This window comes from Spea bombifrons, chromosome 8, assembly GCF_027358695.1.
Source record: "Spea bombifrons isolate aSpeBom1 chromosome 8, aSpeBom1.2.pri, whole genome shotgun sequence".
In the NCBI taxonomy this organism is placed as follows: Eukaryota; Metazoa; Chordata; class Amphibia; order Anura; family Pelobatidae; genus Spea; species Spea bombifrons.
The window spans coordinates 38,292,581-38,316,193 of record NC_071094.1 but is presented as its reverse complement, the minus strand read 5'-3'; positions in this window follow the sequence as shown (position 1 = coordinate 38,316,193).

Below are 23,613 nucleotides of genomic sequence, written 5' to 3'. Positions count from 1 at the left end.
TGCCTGGCTGTTGTAAAATACAAATGTACTCGCTAAGCCGTGTATAATCATTAATTGTTTTCAGAGAAGAACTCACAGAATAAAGTGTAATGAGTGTAAAAACATGCAATACAAAAACTCATAGTTTGTGTTCTTCATGTTTGTAATGATTATGGTATGATTCTTCCTAAGATGGCATATTGGACCGGTAGATAATGGAATCTCTCGTTAAAAGTTATTTCTGCTTGGCCGACATAGAACAGATCTAAAAGCATGAAACAATGGGAGTCTTAATGATTATTCTTAATGGTTTTCTGCATGGAGGACCTGGCGTTGGGTAGTGTTGCATCACAAAATGTTTCTGAAATATAAGTTTAATAACCATAATAGTCAAAACTAGGGATATACATAAATATCTGGAGTTAGTGATCAAAATGTTCTACTGCTGCATTATATATACAAACCATACTAACGTCTGTAGCAATTTCTAATAAAACCATAAGAGATGGACAATCTGGTTGTCTTTCTATCATTTGACCTTCTCAGCTATATCATCTCACCATAAGAGGGTCCCTTAGGTGTCCAAATCAAGAGTACAAAACCAAGATTTGGGTTTCCAAAATAATGATAATTCTGGTATTCTGTTAATATTAGGCATCTATGGACTATGGTTAAAGGATATAAATATCGGCTGTGGCTAGAATAATATCAACCAAATAAATACACCAAACAAAGCAAAAATTAATTCCATAACCCATGAATTCCAAAAAAACACCTACCCAAGCATTGGGGGTTCCGCCACACTATGTGGCCGTTTATTGCCATAAATATTTTAATACATAAACATCAAGCGATCCATTTGTTTCTCAATATGAACTAGATATTTAGACATGCGCAGAGTATGCGGGACAAAAAGTAGAACCCACCTGAGATGTTCTGGTGATGAGTGGCAGATGTCAGAATAGTAACCTCTGCACATTGTCTTCATTGCAAGAACTAAACGAGGAAAAAAATAGAATTCTATTAAATTGATATCTTAATGGAACAGAGAATTATGGTACACTCATGATTTTGTTTGAAATAGCAACTTGTTCCTGTGGAATAGTACAGTGCAAAAAGAAGATTATCTCATGAGTCTGCGTTACAGACCAGCCTATATGTGAAAAATGTAAGGTTTAAGGACCTCATAGGTCTTTTTTTTGATAACTAAAGGAAGAAAATACCCCATATATCATAAATTCTTATTTTGTGACCATGTCGGCTAGTTACTTTTACCACAAAAGTGTGGTGTTAAGTAAACTAGCTTACCTTCAACAAATGCAATCAGAAAATCTATCCAGAGCCAAAAGGGTTAAATTACCTTAGGCAACCTTCATCCTCTGGAGATGACGGACAAATGACTTCTCGCTCCCGCGGCCAATATGTTGACACCGGTGAGCAGCTAACTGCATCCTGAGTACAAACGTTGGCTTCTTTACTGAAAAAAAATGGGATTTTGTTTTTCCTGGCTGCTCTGAATATTGTTGCCGGAAACAAAAATCGGAATCATTAGAGAAATTGCAAGAATGAAAAAAAACGGCAATCGACGCAAGCTGAAGAACTGGTTTCTGAAACATTGGGGCTGCTAATAAGAATAAGAAAGAGCTGCAGAAGGGTTGTTGTCTGAGCTGGAGTTGAACCAAGGCCACCCAAGTAATTAGAATCATCAATTGTTCCTGGTGATTATGATACTCCTTACAGTAAATGAACGTAACAGACAGTGTGTCTGCTCCAGCGGTAACAGTTTAGTGTTTATTAAATTCCGAGAGGCAACCATGTAATAGAGTTCATCACTTCTTACCACTTACCTCTTTAGAGGTCCCTGAGATGACAAGGACCACCTTCTCATTCCATGTTCTAGAAATAAAACTCTATATTATAGCACGCACATTTAAAGCAAGTTGCCTTTACCATTGTTTTCCCATGCCAGCACTCGCTGTACGCATCAGAGTCTCTCCGAGAAACACAGATTATGAGTTCAGATACAAATGAATGGAAATATACGCCGTCTGTCAAACAGAGCGAGCCAAGGGACCTCCGTGAAAGCACATAATCTGGCAAACATCATACTTTACTTATCTCTCTTCAACCGATTCTGGGTTTATAAAATGATCTCACCTTTGATTAATGTCTCATCAGACATCAGTATTAAATGGGCACAGTACATTTAGGGTCTGTACACTTAACAAACGTCTGCAGATTATGGGTGGTTTTATTTTTCTAAATTAAGATCAGTTTGGCCAATCTCAATCCTACTGTGATTCTCTGGTCTGGAGCATCTGAAATGTTTAGTCCGGATCTAAAATGAAGTGAAATGCAGTGAATGCAGTGAAAATATACCCTGCACAATAGAACTGAAAGGTCCAGATACATGTTTAAGGTGGTCCTGTGTGAGCACATACCATGGGGCATGCTTTGATCGTTCTCTGATGAGAAGGTTTCCATTAAGTACACTTCACATTTTCTCATGTTGACACATTTTGCTCTCTTTGAAAAGAGAGATGACAATCACACCTCACTAATCAGGCTTGGCAAGGGTGAAATGTACAGGGGGCAAGCGACTGAGGGCAGCCGGTGCACCACATTAGGTCAGACCTAGGGCAGCACTCAACCAGGTCATAACATTGCACCTGGCCTGAAGCTATGATTATCTTGCCATTTGAAACCAAAACATAAAAGTTTAATGCATCTCAGATCTTTCTGTTAGGATATTGCTTTTCTAGAAAAGGGATTTTTTTTCTAACCATGCATTAAATATACACTATATGGACGGAAGTATTAAGACACCTGACCATTACACCAACAGGGGCTTTTATGACATTGTGTTCTAAATACATATACATTAATATGTAGTTGGTCCCCCTTTGCAGCAGCTTCCACTGTCCTGGTAAGGCTTTCTGATTTTGGGGAGTTTCTGTGGGAATTTTTGCCCATTCATCCTGTAGAGTATTTGTGAGGTCAGTCACTGATGTTGGATGAGACGCCCGGCTCGCAATCTCCGTTCCAGTTCATCCCAAAGGTGTTCAATGGGGTTGAGGTCAGGGCTCTGTGCGGACGGACAAGTTATTCTGCACCAAACTCATCCAACCGTGTCTTTATGGGCCTTGCTTTGTACACTTGGGCATGTTGAAATAAAAAAGTGGCCTTCCCCAAACTGTTCCCACAAAGTTGGAAGCAGAGCATTGCCCGAAACGTCTTGGTATGTCCCTTTTAGCAGACCAAGACAAGGACTTCTCGTCCAAAATCAGTGCCTGACCTCAGGGATCTCTTGGGGCTCACCCCAAGTTTAGTGAGTCCAGTACAGTTTCTTCAAATTGTTCTGTTATATACTACTCGCTTCACAGTTTTGTCATAATCGTTAAATAATGCTGTTTGTGTCTACTCTATGATTTTGGGGCCAATTCCAACACAATTATTCTGTATGACATTAAAGTTCACTGGGTTCCCATCTGGTCAGTGACCTGCAGGAAACAAGATAGCGATATAAACAGCATAAAGGATGCAGGCATCACATGCTATACTTATAAATGTAAAAAAATAAAGTTGTATATATGAAGCCATTGCTATGGAAACATGTTTATTGAAGGTTCCAACCGATTTATTTAACCCCTTAAGGACAATGGGCGGTCCCTAAACCCATTGAAAACAATGCATTTTGAGCCCGTACATGTACGGGCTTTGTCATTAAGGGGTTAAGAGAAGTGGGATACTGGTGTTTGGAAGAGTATTATGATTCGCTGACATAATGATTACTTTGATGGGCAAGTTCGTGGACATATTTTCGTAACTGGCCTCTGGCTTGTTACATTTCAGCCCCAAGACATGGTAACCCGAGCTTTAAATGGCACACTTGGGGCTTCGGGGGAAATGAGAAAAGAATCATTTACACACGGGACCTCCCACCTGACCGTCCGTGAGACTCTCGATAATAGGATACAGGCTTTAAAGCTACATACCGCTTTTCCCTTTAGTTAAAGTTAAGGGGTACTTAAAACGTAATTAATGATTATTTTGTATTTGGTTGAGAAGCCCCTGTGGAACATGGTGAATGTATATATTTAAAGAGACACTCCAGCACACATATGCACGTTAACGAGTGTCACCTAATATCATAACTTTTTTTTGTTTTGCATACAAGCGCATTTCATATAATCTTTTCTTTACATTTAGCAGTTTTCCCCACCCTGTGCTTCTTGGCTTTTAAGAAACACATTTTTTTTTACCTCTCTTTGGAAATGCATAGAGTTTGTTTCAGGTGTCTTCTCTGTGATAAATTGCTTTGGCCATGTCCAAAAATGTTCACATTCTTTTAATGGCCTGGAACGTACATGTGAAAAAACAGATTCATTGTAGAAGTACTAGCAGCATGTGTACCCCTTAGACTGGTTGGTAGAAGTTGTCTTCTGAGGCAGTCAATGTAGCTTTTAGAACTTTGGTTCTTTGAGTACTCTAAAATCTGAAACTGAATATTTGATGAAATCAAACCATACTGTTTTGATACTGATAACACCAATTATGTTTTAGATCATTGAACCCAGCCTTTTGTATGTGTATGTACTTGATGGGTAAATGTAAGTTTATTGTTAGGACATTCCACCAGTTGTCCACCAGATGGCAGCACAAGCAAAGGAACTACAACATAACAATTACATGAAATTCATGGATACACTTAATCATATGTGTGTTGAGCACAGTGCTTCTCTGTTTTATGCAATATCTCCACATAGTTTGCATTTCTATGCCCAGTTTCAAATGCCCGGTGGGTCGAGGGATAATACACTAACCTGATCTGCTGCTGGAGTTTGCTGCAGAATGTGGTCACCGGCAACATCAGTATAAACACGTATGTCATCAAACGGCCTCTGGCCTTAAAGTGCCAGGGCCGCAACGTCAACGCCAGTAGAAATAAGATATGTGATCAAAATTTTATCAGCCATTGCAAATAAATTGAAACCTAGTTTTAATATAGCATTTTACTGATATTGATATGAAATATGCAGAAATCAATGTCAAGCATGTTAAAGCTAACTCCAAACAAACATCTTTTTTCTAGGCTTAGTAATTCATTATCACCATTCAGGTGGTAAAAGGAATATGTTTGTCTTTCTCCCAGAGGAAGGCCGAGATTTAAAGGGATCCATAGAGAAAAGACTTGCTGGGACAAGCTGAGCCTGTTTCTTCCATACACAGTGGATATAATTCTATACAAATTATATACACACGTCTATTTATTTGCATTATGTATTTGCTTTTTTTTTGTACAATCTGTTTTAGGATTTGTGGAAATTGTGGACTAAAGCGGATATTTTGTGACCCATTTTATTTTGCTTTACTTATAGCTGATGCTTTTGTAATATATTAACAACCCCCCAAAAAAAAACATTTCATTGCCCTATAGATCAACATGGTCTATAATTTTATACATAGCAGTAATAATAAAAGAAGAAGCAAAATTACTCCATTCGGAAAAAGTTCTTTTTTTGGGGTGGAGGGGAATTGCGCCATCTGCAAATGCATTAGGTTTATTTCATGCTTAGTGCTTGTAGTGTATATTACGTATGTAACAATATACTTCTAATGTTTTTTACTTTATAAAATTACATTTTAATAGTTAAATTCTCTAAATTTCCTAGATGTTGCAGAGATTTTCAGTATTAGATGCAGAGTTCTCTTTGTACCACAAGAGGGCAGCAACAGACATGTTTTGTCATTAAATGGTTTATTTAAAAACTGTCCTCCCTTCAAATAGCCTCAGAGTTTTTTTTTTGTTTAGATGAACCTAAAACTGTCCTTTACACATGAAAAAAATCAATGAATCCATAAAGCATTTAGAAGTTAAACCATTCTGAGCATTCAAATCATGCAAACTTAATGGAAGATCAGTGTATCTGCAATCAAGTAATATATGTTTGAAGGAAACACTACAAAATTAGCTTTCGCATCTCTAATCTTGGAAGAACAATACTTTGAACCATCATTGATCAAGACACGTTTAACAACTCATTTCAATGCCAAAATACAATCAGTTCGTTGACAAGAGAAAATTGTTATTTGGGAACACCAAAAAATGCCATAGTTAATATTTATTCTGCCTATTCCTATTTAGCTCTTGCTAAAAAAAAAATGCATACACTGTAAAAGACTTAGTTTTGAGATGATACCAGAAATCTTTTAAGCATGGGCACTATTTAACCCCTTAAGGACAATGGGCGGTCCCTAAACCCATTGAAAACAATGCATTTTGACCCCGTACATCTACGGGCTTTGTCATTAAGGGGTTAAATTTTTTTAAAAAAGAGTTTCTTAAAAGGAAGGGGGCATTTACATCATACAATAAGAATTCCTTTACATTTCCTCCATTGGCATTTTTTACTTAATGGTGGATTAGTCAGGGACCCACATAGCGTCTTTATGAAGACTTCCTTCCTCAATTTGATATTCATTTCTGCTGTCTGCTTTGTAACGCTTAGTATATATAACTAAATGTTGCCCAATTTAAACTGCACAATAAATCATATCCGTTTCAAATTAACAAATCACACATTTTAACTGTTAGAGAAATCAGGAATGTTTTTCTTAGCCTTGAAGGGTTAATGAAGGGAATTAACAAATTAAAGTTGATGTACTTTTTACAGCGCTGCTATGTATGCCCATAAAAGTTGGTAATTACAGTAACTGAAATCAGAAAAGTTTCAGTACATTTGGTCAATTTAACAATGGGCTGATTTCTACACATAACAGAATATCTTTTTTTTTTTTTTTTTTTTTTCAAAATGGGGCATTTTAATGTTAAATTATCAGGCTGTGACCTTTCAGCTACACAGAAAGTCCTCAATGACACTTTCTCTTTTTTTTCCACCAAAATTACATTATTTTTACTACTGCTTAAACATAATCTTTTTTTGGCTTCTTTCAGATTTTGAATGTTTTTCTTCACATTCGAAAGAGCAGATCTCTTGGGTGCAAGCCGAATATATCTGCGTATTATCCACAGATCTGTCGCTCCGATGTCGCGGTGTTCATGTTTCACAGGAGCCACTGGTTGTCTGTAACTAACCTGCTGGGAGTTTCATTGTGTAACTGGAAAGCGTCCAGACTCAGGTTTAGAAATGTAGTTAGGTAACAAGTAAGGAAAGAATGTGACACTGGTTTTAAAAAAAATAGATTTGATTTTTTTGGGCAAATTGCTGAACTTTTGCTATATTTATAGTAACATTGACTTTTAGTGGGGACGAATAGATAATATTGGGCCATTGATGCAGAAATGCCTTTGGAACCCTTTAGATATTTTTTCAGTTACCCTAATTTTTGAACTTCAAACTATTAAGACTGTTAAAACCCTCCGAGACTTCTAGGCAGGGAAAGAAGGAAGAAGAGGGAGCCAGAAACTATGGCCCCAAATACACAACTAACATTTCTAGTTTATAATATGGCTCTGATGTTCTACTCCTTCCTGGAGTCTCTTTTACTTCATTCTGTATCTTCCCCATTCAACATTCAGCTCTTCCCCATTCAGCCCTCTTTGACAACAATCTGCACCCATAGGCGAGGGAGCCAGATATTCCTGCCTATTCCCATACACCTGCTTGTCCCATACATCTTCCTAACAGACCTAAAGATCCCTCATGATCTACAGAGAATGGAGTGCACCGGTTGTCCCAACCTTCATGTCCATCTCATGGTTTCCTATAGTTCCATTACTAGTGAATGGCAATTAGTTGCTGGTTTCTGTAAAATAATCTCATTATCAATTGTTGCTTTATCTTTATACATAAAAGCATACCTCAGTTATCTGGCGGTCTGCCGATCCTTGAATTGAATTGGCTCCAATTTAGCCACTTATAAAGACTTAATTCACTCTACATATAAGTGCTTCATATTCAACTTGCTTTTATAAAACGATTCCTGCTTCCTGAGCCCTGTTTAATTTAATTCAATAAACGTTAAGCTTGGTTACCTTGTTTTCATTACTCATTTCTTGCTTCGGTAAAAGATCTATACCTCTAGATCAAAAATACATTTAAATGTACAATAAATTACTCAACTGAAACCCACTGTGACTCCACAATGCAGAAGAGGTGATTTCGCTCTCTACTGACGATGGCCTATTGACTGAAGATACAGTTTTAAGTTTGTTTGTCTCTTAGGCATACATGGACAAGAACAAAGAATCGCACTGCGGGCCGAAACCATTAATAATTAACCCCAGCAGCGTAGTTTGGCCTAGCCCCTTAAAACCAGGACCAGATCTCCCTTTTGGGTGATCAAGCGCCCTGTGCTGTCACTGCTGAATGGGGTGCTTACAATGTAGACCTCTGATCTCTTGAAGTATTCCAGGTAAACTGTGCCCTCCTGGTACGCTGAATCTGGTGCCATACGTCTGTAAGAGATGGCGCATCAGAGCATGACATCATACCCTGGTACTTAGCAGTAAGGACAACAGCAATGGCAGTAGGTGCAGGGGACAGCAGGGGTCAGGCATAGTGTAGCACCCAAGGTACTCAGGGATTTGGAAAAGTCCATCATATAAGCCCCGACATCTGAATGTCTGAACATAAGAGGAAATGCCATACATAAAATAGATTGTGTGATGTAAGTAAGTGAGGCTCTGGAATTAAGTGCTACTCCATGAATGTGTCAGGGGTGTCATGGGTGATTGGTTCTCAGTCATGGATAGAAAGCAGGCAAGTAAAAGAAGGGTGTGTTATGTCCACAACGTGACACGTTATTTAGATTGTGTCATGTCATTCTCTCAGTGCTACTAGATTCATTGGCATGAATAAATTATGAGGCGAGGATATGATCCAGAAAAGATAAACAGTAAAAAAATGTATCTCTTTACTAAAGATCAAGGTGTACATTTTATGGTGATGCTGCGGCCTTATTGGCTCTCTTTTGTAAATTTGCTGTGGATACTTTCCTCACTTCCAAGTCTTAAAAGACAAAAGGTTTTCCAAAAGCCCTTGGCTGGCGATTACAACCCTGTAGCTCTGATTTTAACATTTTAGGTTGCTACCTTTTTTCCTTTACTTGTAGTGCCATAGAACATAGAATTTGGTAGAACATAGGAACCATTCACCCCATCGAGTCTGTCTATTATTTCTGCTGTAAATACTTTACCTGACCCTTGGTATTGTCCTATATTCTGGATAGCTCAACCTCTACCACTTCTCCTGGAAGGCTGTTCCAAATATATACACCCTTACACTACATCCATGTCTCTTGCTCTCTAGTTTAGGATTATGACTTCTTGTCCTAAGAGTTCTCTTTTTTAATTATACTTCCCTCTTGTAATGTATGCTCTATGCTCACCTCCCAGCATGGTTTCCCAGGTATAACTACAGGGGAACATTAGTGTTTGTACTCATGCTGGATTATTATATGTTTTATTAGGCTTTGCTCTTGGGCTGGGAACTGCTAGCCTTTGGCCAGCTCTACAAACTCGATGTGGCATACCAATTGACTAATTGTTGGGGGTTTATTGGATGTTAGCCATAGTACCTATACGGCGTGTTGTATCAGTATGTAATGTGAGCACATACCTTCCTGAGTTCCAATTACATCAAAGTGCTCTTCTTCAGGTATCACGTGAGGTTCTTTCAACACACCTTGGCAGGCTTATTTCTCACTTCTGCTGTTTAGTAAATTTTGCTAAAATGCTGCTGAAATCAATCTACTCAATTGGAAAGAAATAACATTTACTCGCTGTTAGGTAATAAACGGATCCTTTCAAATGTAGAGTTGACAAAATTCTAGGTGCAGTGATCAAGTTCCATTGTTATTCTGGCATCAAACTGTACTGTAAAGGGTAGACCTCTTAGAAACATGCGTATATACCTTTTTTAAAAAAAAAAAATAAATGATTGGAAATAAGGAAAAAAATCACATTCCGTCTAGATTGTAATCCTGTGAGAAGGGGCCTCCTTAGCTAATGTATCGTTTAGTCTCAGGTTCATTTTAATATATATATTTTTTTTTTTTTATCTTTTATTTATATAGTGCCAACAATGAGAATCAAGTTACATTAAAATGTAAGCGTTCTAACTATTTCAGTATTAAAACAATCTTTTTTTATCTTCCTGTAAGTTATCTAAATGTAAGTTTTATCTACTTTAAATGATATATTAAATATATTTTAATTTAAATATATATATATATATTTTTTTTTTTAAATGGAAATTAGAGCCAGAAAAATCATGGTGCTCTGTAGAATGAAATGAAAGTCTGATAATGTCTATTAGTTTGAACACAAAAGAGTAAAATGTGTTATATAGTTGCATATGTTCAAACAAATTGTCTCAAAGGAGTCATAAAAATTCTTCATGGCTCAATGCAAAACATGAATCTATAGGTTTCACGGGGTTAAATAGCATGTCTTTTATATATAATATTATTGCCAATTGCAAATGGCACATTTATTCATCCATACTATAGTTGTGTGTTTTGCAGGATTAAAACGGCTTTGGTTTTGGCATTAAGTGGCCATTGATCTATTACAAGTTCTAACCATCACGATATGAATTACTGATTTCTCAATGGCTGTCAATGCTGGAAAGTTGCAGGGTACCTGCTACCGAATGTCATATGTAGAAATAGCTGATTAATTTCTCAGTTTGTTACACACATATTTTGATATATATATATATAAGGGGGTAATAAAAGCATTATTAAACATTCATCTACAGACACCAGACAAGCCAGAAGGCTTGTTTTTCCTTCAGAAATCTCATGGTGCTGCCATAACCACAAGGGATTATGGGTAGGCACATGCAAATAATGCCAACAATTATCACCATTTGCCTCTATATCCTCTTTATACATGGATCCCTTGAAAGTAATTGCCTGCTATACAAGACAGCCTTTATATAAAACTCGGGTAAGAGGTGCAACAGCCAGATCACTGCTGATGGACAGCTGTTCCATCCTTAATGGGAGCCGGCGGCGGCTCGGGGTAGCCAAGAAATACCATTACATAAGTTATGGTGAGTAAAGGTGATGGAAACCCTTCCGCTTAAATTTAAGGGGTAGTAGACGCATTATTACACATCTCATCTACAGACACCAGACAAACCACAGGGGATTCTGGGTAGTCGCATGCAAATATGGCTAACAATTATCACCTTTGCCTCTATATCCACTTTATACATGGATTCCTTGAAATTGTCTATAAATATTAGACAATAGGAATAATGATGATAAAAGCCTTCCTGGAGATCAAGGAGTCTTTCATGGAGTCTCTAAACGTTGACCTGTTTAAAATGTGTATAAAATTACGATACCAGCATCTAAAAGCAGCGTGTAACGTGTTGTAAGATGTTTCAGCCAAATGGGACACGGTTAAAGCGGTTTTCAGATGACATAAGATGTGCTCCTTTTTTTCTTCCCAGTTTTGTAAAAAAAAAAAAAAAAATTTGTAACAAATTCATTTTTTTCTGGCTAAATTTATTTTTTCCTCATTGTTTCAGTACCTAAACTGGTAAAGCAAACTCAACACACCAATAAGTTAAACCAAATCCTTTGGCTCCTCAAATCCACATTCCTTTCAGAAGATCAACACCTAAAGTAACTCGGCGAAGTTTTGTTCACCTTTAGTTCTTAACTGAGTCTTCTAATCACTTTGCGTAGAATGATTATGTTGAGGTAATTAGAGGGTTAATAATATTACAATTCATTTTTGTAATACTCTCAGATCTGAACATTGCAGAATATTATTCAACGAGGCTATCGCTTAAGTAACTCAGTTGCGTGGTATGTTGGGATTGTGTTTTGGTTTTGGAGAACTTTTTTTTCCATGTTTGTTTGTAAAACATGCTCTCGTAACACATGGGTAATTTCTGGAATGCTGTGTGTCTGGGTGAGTTCTAATTGAATTCTATTTTGAAAAGCAAGGTCAGAGCCTATATAATGAACTTTAACCACAAGAAGAAAGTGAAAGCGTTCCCATTGGCTGGCAGAGAAATCGATCTGATCACCAAACAGATATGTACATAAATAAGGCATGTGTAGGGATGTTCTTCACCCATACAGGCGTGTTGGCTTGCACGGTTTATCTTTCGTTCCTAAATAAGATCTTAGAAGAAAGCAAATGTGAATAAATAAATTAAACCAGTTTGAATGAGCTCTTTCCTCGAATTTGGCAAAAATGCAAACCGAGAGGCATGTTAACCATTAACACATTTTTAAGTTGAATAAAGGTTATGATCAGTAGGTTTATCAAACACAGGGTGATTTATAAAGGTAATATAAGTGCAGTGATGCCGAAATTAAGAATGAAAGCATAATGGCATGTATAAATACAATTAACAGCCTTTATAGGTACTTCCGTGGCTGATACAATATTGCCATGATGGGGTGCTAGCTCCTGCTGACATTGGGACATTCAGGCTGTCATTAGCCATTCTTTAAATTAACAGGCCACCCTACGATATGCTCAAGTGATTTAGGACCTGCTGCAATATACGCTTTTGCCGGATTTCTAGAAGCCAAGCAAAGTCAGGACTGTCCTTAAGGCCGGAGGAAATTACCAACTGTCAAGAGTCCATGAACTTCTCGTGAGCTCAGAAGTGGTCATTTATCTATGTAATATGTATACTTAGATGGGATTTTCAAAGTATACTCGGATATTGAAGAATGAGTGGTGGAAAGGGAGGAATGGTGCTCTGATAAGGAGAGGGAGGAAAAGATAATAAAATGGAGGTGGAGCACAAGCTGATGGTCGCGCTGATCACTATAAAAAATTAAGACACTCATGTTTAAAATTCAGTACATTTATTTAACTGGTTCATACATGACCACATGTGACTATATCATTAGCATGAAGGGGTCTATGAGAAGGGTCAACTTTATAGATTGTTCCAGTGAGCCACCTGTGCTTGTGTGAAGATATCCATGTGTCCAGACTTTATGGCTAACAATGAGATGGTGCGTGTACATTTTATGTAAATTATTGCTGAAGAGCAAAACTAACATCATTAGTTTTTTTTTTAAAAAAAAAAACAAAGTGCATTGGAATTTAGAAGCTCAGTATTACTTCGCTCAGAATAATTTTTTTTACATTTCATTTAAATATAAATATTTTGTGTTTTCATTTTTTTGTGTTTTGTACTTTTTAAATACAACCTATTCCTCAAGAGCTCTTCAGATTTCAGCAGTTGAAATATGATGTCCCCAGGACGTTAAACGGTATAACTCTCCAGAGCCCCATAAGTCATAATAGCCTCCGAGACTGGAAATGAAAAAGAAGCAATTTTCTAAGAAATACAACATTATCTGATCATAGAATTCCATAATTTAAAATAATACTGATTGCCGCTTGGGAGGTTTTGCTGCATTCCAAAAATTCTATGTCCCTGTAGGCTGTACTCTTTAATGAGGGTAGATGTATTCCAATGCACCATTGACATAAACAGCATTCCAGCTTCTTGGATTTCTGGTTGGGATATAGCCTTCGAAACACCAAAAAGCAAAAACACCATCTTGGCTCCATCTCCATCAGATAGACTTGAACTTGGACATCACTTCACCATCTCTGCATTCCTCACCGGTAAAAAAACAGCTACATATAACAAACAAAAACACTGGCAAACATGACCAAACACATTGAGAAATGCATGTGAAAGATGGAAACCCATTTTCGTAATATTGTTTTTTCCCTCGACCAATTCGGCATTTCCTTGTTGAGAACTTGGTTTCCTCAAAGATTGCCTGCGAGATTCATCCCAACGTATTGGATAGAAGAAGAGGAGGAAGCAACATCCTTCTTTTGTGTGTAGATCATAGACTTCCGTCACCTGGAAGACGAATTCTATTAATATGACGAAAAGAAATAAAACGTAGCATAAACAAACAGGATACCACGGATGTGTTAGGGGAAAAAACGAGATACGCCCAAAGAGAAATATTTATCCTCTTCCTGAATTCTTTAAGCATGTGCACATGGATATTTTGGGCGATCTCCTATCACAGTCACGGTCATAATAATGTTAAATACCATATCTTGGTGCACCTGTTGGGACTGATTTCAGCATGGATTTCCGTCCCTTGCTACATGGAAGGGAATTTAAGGAATATTAATATTGGCAAATAAAGGGCCATTTGTATTAACAGGATTGGCCGGTGGGCATACCAGCCAAAATGACCCTGTGTCTGATAACGTCCATACCTGAGACCAGGGTAGGTGGGGAGTGAGTGTCACCAATGGTTGTTCTCCTCCTAAGAGAAAGAAAAACCTGATCTGGATTTCCAGGTGAACAAAGCTTGACCCACAGGGGTAAAACCAGGAAAATTCCCAGGATATGATTATGCCTCACATTCGGTGTTGAGGGCACCCAGGGGGCCGGGGCAATTGTTTTGCGTTTGACAGTACGCTACACTTTTTTGGTGGCAGCCATGTGGTCTTATATGACGGCCACGCTCTTGTGATTGTGGTTCATACCCGTTCATCTATTTTGAACGGCAGACTGTTATATTTCCTTGAGGATCTTAATATTTTTTGAAATTGTACATTTATTTACTACATATAACAGGACATTTCCATGAATTATATGCGCAAAATACTATACTTAATTTTTCATGGTACAATCAATCCCATTTGGCACGTTTTCAGTAATGTATATGCTTTAATGTACACTGAAAATAATGGCACGAGTATATTTACAGAAAGTGATATGTTTTTTCATTCATCTTGATGAGCAAAATGAAGCCATCTGTCAGATGGCGGCATTGCAAACATCACATGGTTAAACATCAGAATTATCCTTTTTTTAAATAAAAAGCCACATAAGAGAAAAAATTAGCACTTCTGAGTCTTTCTTTCACAAAACCTCAAATTGCACAGACTTACAAAATATGCCTCGGGCCCCAATTTGGGAGCTAAACCTGCCGCCCTCCTTTTAAACACAAAATGCAAATACAGCCTGGGCCATGGGAGGCATGCCTAGGGCCCCATTACCATTAGAGACTACTCTGTTTGATAAATAAGTATTAAAATAATGAGCAGCACAGATGATTTATTATTTATGTACTAAGAAGGTTAGGGGCCCATAAGACTAGCAGGACTGACCAATTCCAGGGTCTTCTCTACTCCTCTGGAAACCCCAGCATGTTTCCCCCCCAATGATTAAAGTCAAGAGTGGATTCTCACCCTCAGTATTGGTCTGAGTAGACGCTGAGTGCACTTTAGTTGTTCTCTAGATACGCCTGACTAAGTTTTATGCACCAGACGTGGTTCCTAAAAAAATGGCCGTGGAATATTCATTAGTACCATTATGGAACTTGCTTCTTCTTAAATTCCATTTTTTAACCCTTTACCACTAAATGATAGTTGATGCTTTCACAAATAAGTGGAAATGATCAGTACAGTCACAATGTAAAATTAAATTGCATGGCCTACGATTGATCTCATAGACCCAGACGGACATTAAATTCATTGAGTAATATGGCTACCATTAAATTGTTGAGTTAGAAGCAGCACATAGGTCTTTGTTACTAACTTTCTTTCTCCTTGCTAGCAAATCATATACTAAATACCTAGCGCTAACTTTTGCTGGTCTCTAAATCCCAACAGACTTCACTCCAAGGGTTTCTTAATTACATGAATTATGCTGTAAAGGTGATATGTTATGAGTGGCAGTGGCCCATAACTGGACATTTTGTTGAACGTATTGATGAACTGTCTTGACCCAACCTTATGGTAAATATTTACACACACACACACATATATATATATATATATATATATATATATATATATATATATACATATATTTATTATGTGGGAGCTTGATGATCTGCACTAGCTACTTGTAGTACTACTAAAAATAAAAAAGGTACATTTCTAAGGTTAGTTTAGATACAATTGCTGCCACCTTTTAGATAAAAAGCAGTCCTTAGTTATGCCCTTGGGGGATATTTAAACTGAAAACACATCAAGGTTGATTAAAAACATATGGAAACCACATCTTTTGGAAACTACTTTTTTTTTTAACCCAGCAAGAATGGTATATATGCTGTGAATTATCCCAGTTGGCCACAGAACGAAATCATTTAACATTTTGTAAATCTACAGTTCTGGCTGCATTCGGAAACAAAAAAGGGCAGAGTTAGAGGGATTTAGCAAAGTATTATTAAAATCATCAGCGTATTTAATGGACAAACTTCTAAAGTAAAAATAAAGGTTGCTCGTTAGAATAAAACATGCGAGGGATATTACTGCATGTTCTTGCTCGTTAGGCTGTGCACATAATAATTTTTTAAAATACAAATTCATTGTTAAAAATTACTAAAAAAAAAACAGACGTGCAATAAATATGTTAAACCATGTATCTACATCCCGTGGGTTCTGTTTCATATCACTCCCAAAGTTTCTCATCAGTCCCTCTACTCGCCGTTACTCCTCTGATATTTAGCTAATGGGGGGGGGGGTATAATATTTATCTTGATATGTTTGAAAACAGACATGTGTATGTTGATTATTCGAGACGGAATGAAATCGAAGATACTAGGTACGGTATATGAATTTCTTTGTTGAATAGCAAACATTTACCAATAAAGGAGCATTTGCGAAAAATAATAGTTTTAATGAAGTCATCAGCCTGTTAAAGGGCAAAGTCCAAGAGTGATTAGAGTGGATAAACTACCTGGGCCAGATGGGACACTGTTGTATGTAATTAGGGTGCTTAGTTCAGTAATTGAAAAGCCCAATTTTTAATTTTCAAGGTCTCTCTTTCATCTGGAATGTCGCCACCGGACTGGAGAGCAGCAGATGTGGCGCTTCACTCCGAAAAACAAGTCAATCTCATTTTACACAACAATACCATTAGTGAGAGCTCCAAAAAATGTCATATTATTCCAAAACTCCATTTAGGATCATTATTTAATGATTGATTACCTCTAGCCACACGCAGAGATATCTGTAGCCTTGTAAGGCAAATAAAACAGATTATTAAGTTCTGCGTTTTTTTTCCCCTTTAATAATAATAATAATAATAAGCATAATACCCTTACATTTATCATAAAAGGTTAGTGACAACATACAAAAACACAAAACGATATTTTCCTACAAATCATTCAGTTTAGTATAAATAAGGCTAAACGTCCAATACATGAAACCTAAAACTGTGACAGGGCTTGCGGACCTTCACGGTCCTATAATTAGCATTTAGTGAAATGTCTATTACAAACATGTTCCTACCTACTTCTGGTAAATATATATATATATATTAAAAAAAGGTAAAAAATTACCCAAAATAAATTGGGTAAACCCAAGTCCCAGGCAAAGAACCCATATTAAGTAACTTTATAAGTACATTATATGTAGTAAGTAATATGCATTCACTAAAGGTGAAGAAAATCAATAAATCATCTCTCGGAGAGGCTGCAGCACAACCCATTGGTCCAACATTTCACGCCAACGATTAGCTACTGGAAGCAGCGAATCGGTGCATGTGCACGGGGTTGGGGGTGGGGCTCCCAGGAGCCAGTAGTGGAGCTGACTGGCGGTAAGCGTGTTACATGCCAGCAGATGTGATTGGCTGAACAAATCTCCTACAAGCCAACTACCTGGGGCGGAAAAGAAAGGGGCAAACGCATATAGGCAATCCACTTATATGTTTGTAGACCACTACTCATCTGTTATATGTGTTAAAGTGTATATTGTCTAGATTGTAAGCTCTTAAGGTAAGCAGGGCCCTCCTCACCTTGTTACATACTACTTGTTATGCCCTGTCTACCCATTGTACAGCGCTACGGAATATTGTGGCGCTACATAAAACAATAAATAATAATAATAGTATAAGATGGCTAAAGAGTCACTTTAATAAAGTGAGATCAGGGAATTTCCTTCTATTATTCTTCTTTACTTTGGTTCAACAAACAATGCAGTTGATTATGTTTTTCTTTTACATGTTATGTCTGATAAAATCTACTTCTGAACCAATGTTTTTATAACTAATGAATAAAACTTTTTTTTTATTATTATTATTTTCACAACAAAAATAATTACAGGATGGGAATACCATTTGACTTTCTTGGCAACAGAAATGTTTTGCGGATCGCAGATTCCTAACTCATTTTCACAGTGATAAGTGGCTGTAGTATGAGAAACGCGTTTCCTAGCTTGGCTTTCCTTATGGAAACGCGAACACGTAAGAAAAAAGAAAAGCTCCCCGAAACAGGTGTCAAACATGGAAGACAAAGAGCACTTTCCTCAACGTCCTTCAAGACATCCAGCAATACAGGAAAAAGGCAGAGGAAGAATCCTAGAGCGTCACATCTGAAACCCTCTCTTATGTTCATCCTGTGCAAATTCTTTATGAATGAGAAGCTTGGAATGCGGAAAGCATCTATCAAGAGCCTCTTCGGAGGGAAACAACACACAGGACAGCTGGCCGAAGGGTTTGCAGTATGGACTTCGACACAAGAAACTTGGCCAAGGTTTGCCCGAAATGGGCACCTGCACTCGAGTCTTAACCCCTTAATGACAAAGCCCGTACATGTACGGGCTCAAAATGCATTGTTATCAATGGGTTTAGGGACCGCCCATTGTCCTTAAGGGGTTAAATAGTTTATGTACCAGTAGAAAGAAAAATGAGTAATTAGTTTAAATTATTAACTTCTTAATCTGCACTGACATATCGGGTTTGGGAATTAAGAGAGTCCTTCTAAAATTTAAAGAGTAAAAATTGAAAATAAAATGTTTAAAAAAGTTGACAGAATGGTGGAAAGTTATGAAGTTAATCAGGAAATTGCTTTATACAACTTTCATTGTAAGAGTTTGCAAGACTTACTCATGGGTAAAGGATGCAAAACTAATTAACTTTATATTTAATTGGGATAAATGGAAATGTAATTAGTATGCAAACAATTATAATGATGAAGAATGCTAGAACTTGGGCCAAATGTATGATTCGTATGCTATTGTCACTGAGGGATCATGGGAGTTCAAATGATATTTGCATATATGCCCAATGTGTGTCGTGGGGGATGTGATATCATAACTGGATATCCTGGAATCACCTAAAAGCTGGAAATTAATAAAAATAATAACATATTGTCAGGGGCGGCCCTACCATGGAGCAGAGTGGGGCAATTGCTCCAGGCGGCACTTTTGAAGGGGCGGCACTTTGCCCCAAGCCCTTTTTTTATTTTTTTTTTTTTTAAAGCGGAAGAGAGAGAGAGGCGTCGAGTGGTTTTCGCTTATCAAGTTGTCAGTGCCCGCTTCAAAAGTGCCTCTCTCTCCTCTGCGAGCCCTCGGGAGGGAGAGTAAGGGTAGATAATAGGGAGATAGAGGAAGGGTAGATAATAGGGAAGAAGGGAGGGAGGGAGAGGAAGGGCAGATAATGGGGGGGTGGCATTTTAAACTTCGCTCCAGGCGGCATTATGCCTTGGGCTGCCCCTGCATATTGTAATAAATTATCTTTTAATGGTGGATATCATCATAGGTTCACCCCATATATATTTTTCCCCTAAAACTTTCATATTGCCACACTAAGGAGGTATCTGTTCAGAGCTTCGTTCTACGTGACTTGGTGCAGCCTGGAGATTAAATTCTTCTTTGGCCCTCGAAAGTGGAAATTTAGAGCAACAGCATTTTATATTAGTATTTCATACAAGCAACGGAGCTGATTTTCTCTGAACCTTGTGCATTTTTAAGACATTTCAAGAATGTTTCCCAGTTTAACCCTATCTGTATGATCAAAAGTTCCAGCACTGGTCGGCATATGCCGTGCATACCAGTCCCTACGCAGATTGATAACGCGGACCTGGTAAGGTTTGCATAAGGACATAATACGACTTGAGGTGAAAAAAAATAGGAAAATAACAACTTGACCCAAAAGGTTCTTATCTTCCATCAGACTCTATATTTCTATGTCTGTCCTCAATCAAACTCTCAGGACATGTGCCAGGATTTTTTTATATATATGTATATAGTACCAGATGGACTTCTTATTATATAAGGGGTTTTGTTGCGTTTCGGTCACATGCCAAGGGTTTGCTCAAGGATTATGTGAGGTATTTGTACCGTACTCTTTCATGGTATAGAATCTGCCGAAGAATTACAAAAACAATACCAACAGGATTAAACGTTTTTTTTTTTTTTGGATTTATCTGGAAACCAATTTCTGTACATATTTTTATATCACAATGAGAAATAATGACATCATAGTGTTTACTTTTTACTTTTTGAAGTTATGGTATTTCCTGTAACATCAAATGCTGACCTCTTCTCCAAATGATGTGACAGAAGTTCCCTATACTAATATATATAAATAAGAAAATGTATATATTATATTACATATTGTAGCCATTTCTAGCTACAGTAGTCATTTAAAAAAATAACCATGTCTGCGCTGTATTTCTGATCCGTTTCATGTTATTTCAATGGACAAAATGTGCTTTTCCTTCAAAACAAGAGTGACCTGTAGTCACGGTATTATACATATAGTATAAGTAGGCAATACTATACTTTTTCTTGCGTTTTCCCATTTCTATGACTTTGTAAATGGTTGTAGTGAAGATACATTTTTCTTGCTAAACTGTGAATGTTGCACAACCCTAAATTTCTCAAACCAGTATATATATTTTTAGAAGACTCTATTTTCCCTTTGCTAAGAAGTCTAACATATCAGGGAAGCCATTAATTATTAACGTCCTATTTGATTTTTTACTGTGATTGTTGAGTGCTTTCTTACCCCTGAACACCTAGGTGAACTGCAGGAATTTAAAGGTTTTTCCTCGAGATGATTAATGATGTCTCCTAAAGAAAGTAACTTAAGCAACCAACCAAATTCATTTCACGTAGAGACACAAGACGAGGACAAGGAACTTGGTAAACAGGATGTTCTGTTTGGGGTCATCTCTTCGCTGTAGGTAGAATGAAGCGTCTCCCGGTTGACGTTCATCTATTGACCGCATGGATTTGTGTGAGAGCATCTTCTGATTAAGACTAATTATAGCTTCCCAGCCATGTCCATTTCAGATTAATCATTGATTTTGTGTATTCCACACAGCAGAAGTTCAATATTAAGTGTGCTGGGCTGACTAGAGTGACTCCCATGTCCAAAATGCCTAAAATCATTCCCGTTCCACTGTGTGCCATGCATTAAAAAGGAATACCGATCGCTCCTAAACCGGCCGGAGAAAGTTCAAACAGCACAACCTACATCCGACCAACGTTTTTTGCTATCCTAAGTATATACAATTGTTCAAGTGGAACAAGGTTGAAAAATTGGGCTCTATAACTGGATAAACCCCCCCTTTTCCATTTTTTTTTTTTGAAAAAATATTTTTTTAACACTTATTATTTAAATTCATAAGTTCTAAAATAATCGAGTACAGATGCCAAACAATTTATTGACCTGTATTTAAGTTTATAGAAGTTCTCAAGACATATGTAAAGAGAAAAAAAAGGGAGAAAGATCTTGAAGACATTACATAAAATTTATTTTTATAAATAGAACTCTTAAGATTCCATCAGCAACTTTTTTTTGCTACACATGTGGTCTCAACTCGAGATCAGTATATGCCAAAGCACATGTAGACAGATGTAACGCATGTGTAGAAATGCAATTTTGGGATTTTTTTGTTTTAAACTAATTGTTTTTCATACTTCTCTTTGGTTAGTATATTTTTGTGTCTAGTTTTACACTGTTGCCTGTTTGAGTAACAAAATAACGGTATAGGATTTTATGTTATTGGTGATCATGTTGTCCATTTGTCTGGGTTTACAACATGTTTTCCCAACTCCTCCTTGTTATGAAAGGCTTAATTGCTATTTGGCTAAACAATATGTTTCGCTGATGTGACTAATTATACTGACGGCATTGAAAAGGAAATACTCTAATGGTTTCTGAGAGTGGACACATAGATCTCAGAAGAGGCATGCAGAGCCGGAACTCTTGGTGATCAAGATTGCTATGAAAGGCCATGACTAGTATTTTTTTTTCATAAAGTGAACTACAAAAATGATAATTTGCACAAGAAAGTAGTAAATGCTTCATCTTGAGGTTTAAAATGAATCTTTATATTGAGCGCTAATCATTCTCTTTGCTCTGCCCACAACTTGCGTCTCTTCTAAGCCGTTATCATTTCTTCCCTACCACGTATCTAAGATTTTATCAACTTTGTACCTTTTCTCTGGGAATCCTGACCCAGACTCTCTCCTACAATTAATAAAAAATCTACCTGTTCGGAGAAGCTTACAGCCTCTCCTTCTATACCCTCAACCTGTATCCTGCTGAAGCCATATGCTGTCCCCACCTTCAAGATCTTGACTTTCACTACATTCAAATCATCGTCTCCCAAGCAGTCCTTAACTAATGCTACACAATTGTTTCTTTTGGCTCAAATGCCTTGTTCTTATGAATAGAGGTCCTACATTCATACATTCATACATTCATACATTCATACATTCATACATTCATACATTCATACATTCATGCTATCAACACAACTCATGTTTCATTGCACTTTCTTTATATTAATGAAGGGGATTTTCTATAATCAGTGAAGGGGACGTTGTCACCCTAGGAAAAAAATGATATTGGTTCCCCTTTAATTTAATCCATTAGAATCCCTCAAGATTGATAAAACCCATAAGACCCCCTATAGCACTCATCCCGCAGACCAGCGGCCTAGCATGAGCAGCGAGGTTCTTCATAATGGAACAGGTGTTGGACCTTCTTATATTTTTTAATGTTTCTAAATTAGCGCACTGGAGATACATATAAACATTTAATTTAGTAGTGAAATGCCTTAAGAACTCAAAAACAAACGTGTTAATGAAATATTTATTGAATAATGAATATTAGAAGCGATGTCTTAATGTGTTTACAGTTAAACAGAAAAATGCGACATCATGGAACACGATCCCCGCTTAGTTGTATTCTAATTTGGTGCTAGGCCTGGTTCACTCATCAATGGAATTAACAAATAAAAGTGTTTTACCTGCTATTATATCCAATGAAAGCATTGGAGTCAACGACTGAAGTGTTTGTGAGAGAACACAGTACTCAACAAAAGGAAACTTCTTTAGCAAACAATAGACATGCAGAATGTCTCATACCTTTATCTCGCGGGAGCAAACAACAGTCAGAGGTTTATAAAAAGGATTATCCCTTATTTATCGAAGTCAAGTCAATAAACGACCATTAGCAAGATCCGCAGAAATGTTACACCAGTGCTACGTTTATAACTTAAAGGAGATCTGTTGCTTTCAAAGACCTTAGGAAAACTGCATGTAGATGGAGCTTTGTGTGGAATATTGTGTGTGGCAAAAGGTGACAACATTGGCACAACTAGTAGATTTCTTGCCTCGTGTCTCTCTCTTTCTCCTTATCCAACCATGGCAAAGGTTGCCAAAATGATATCATGATGTTATAGTTTTTAAGTATATTAAAGTATTGGAGGAACTGATATACTGTTTGATCTGTCATGGGGGGGGATTATAGATACTGGTGCTGTTAAGGAACTATCTGATGGACCTGGAGTAAATACACACTAAGCCAGGATTTCCAAGACATGCAATTTAAAGATAGGCAACAATCGTTGAATGTACCTCGCTGTTTATAATCACATGGATGGGGAAGACTAAAGAAT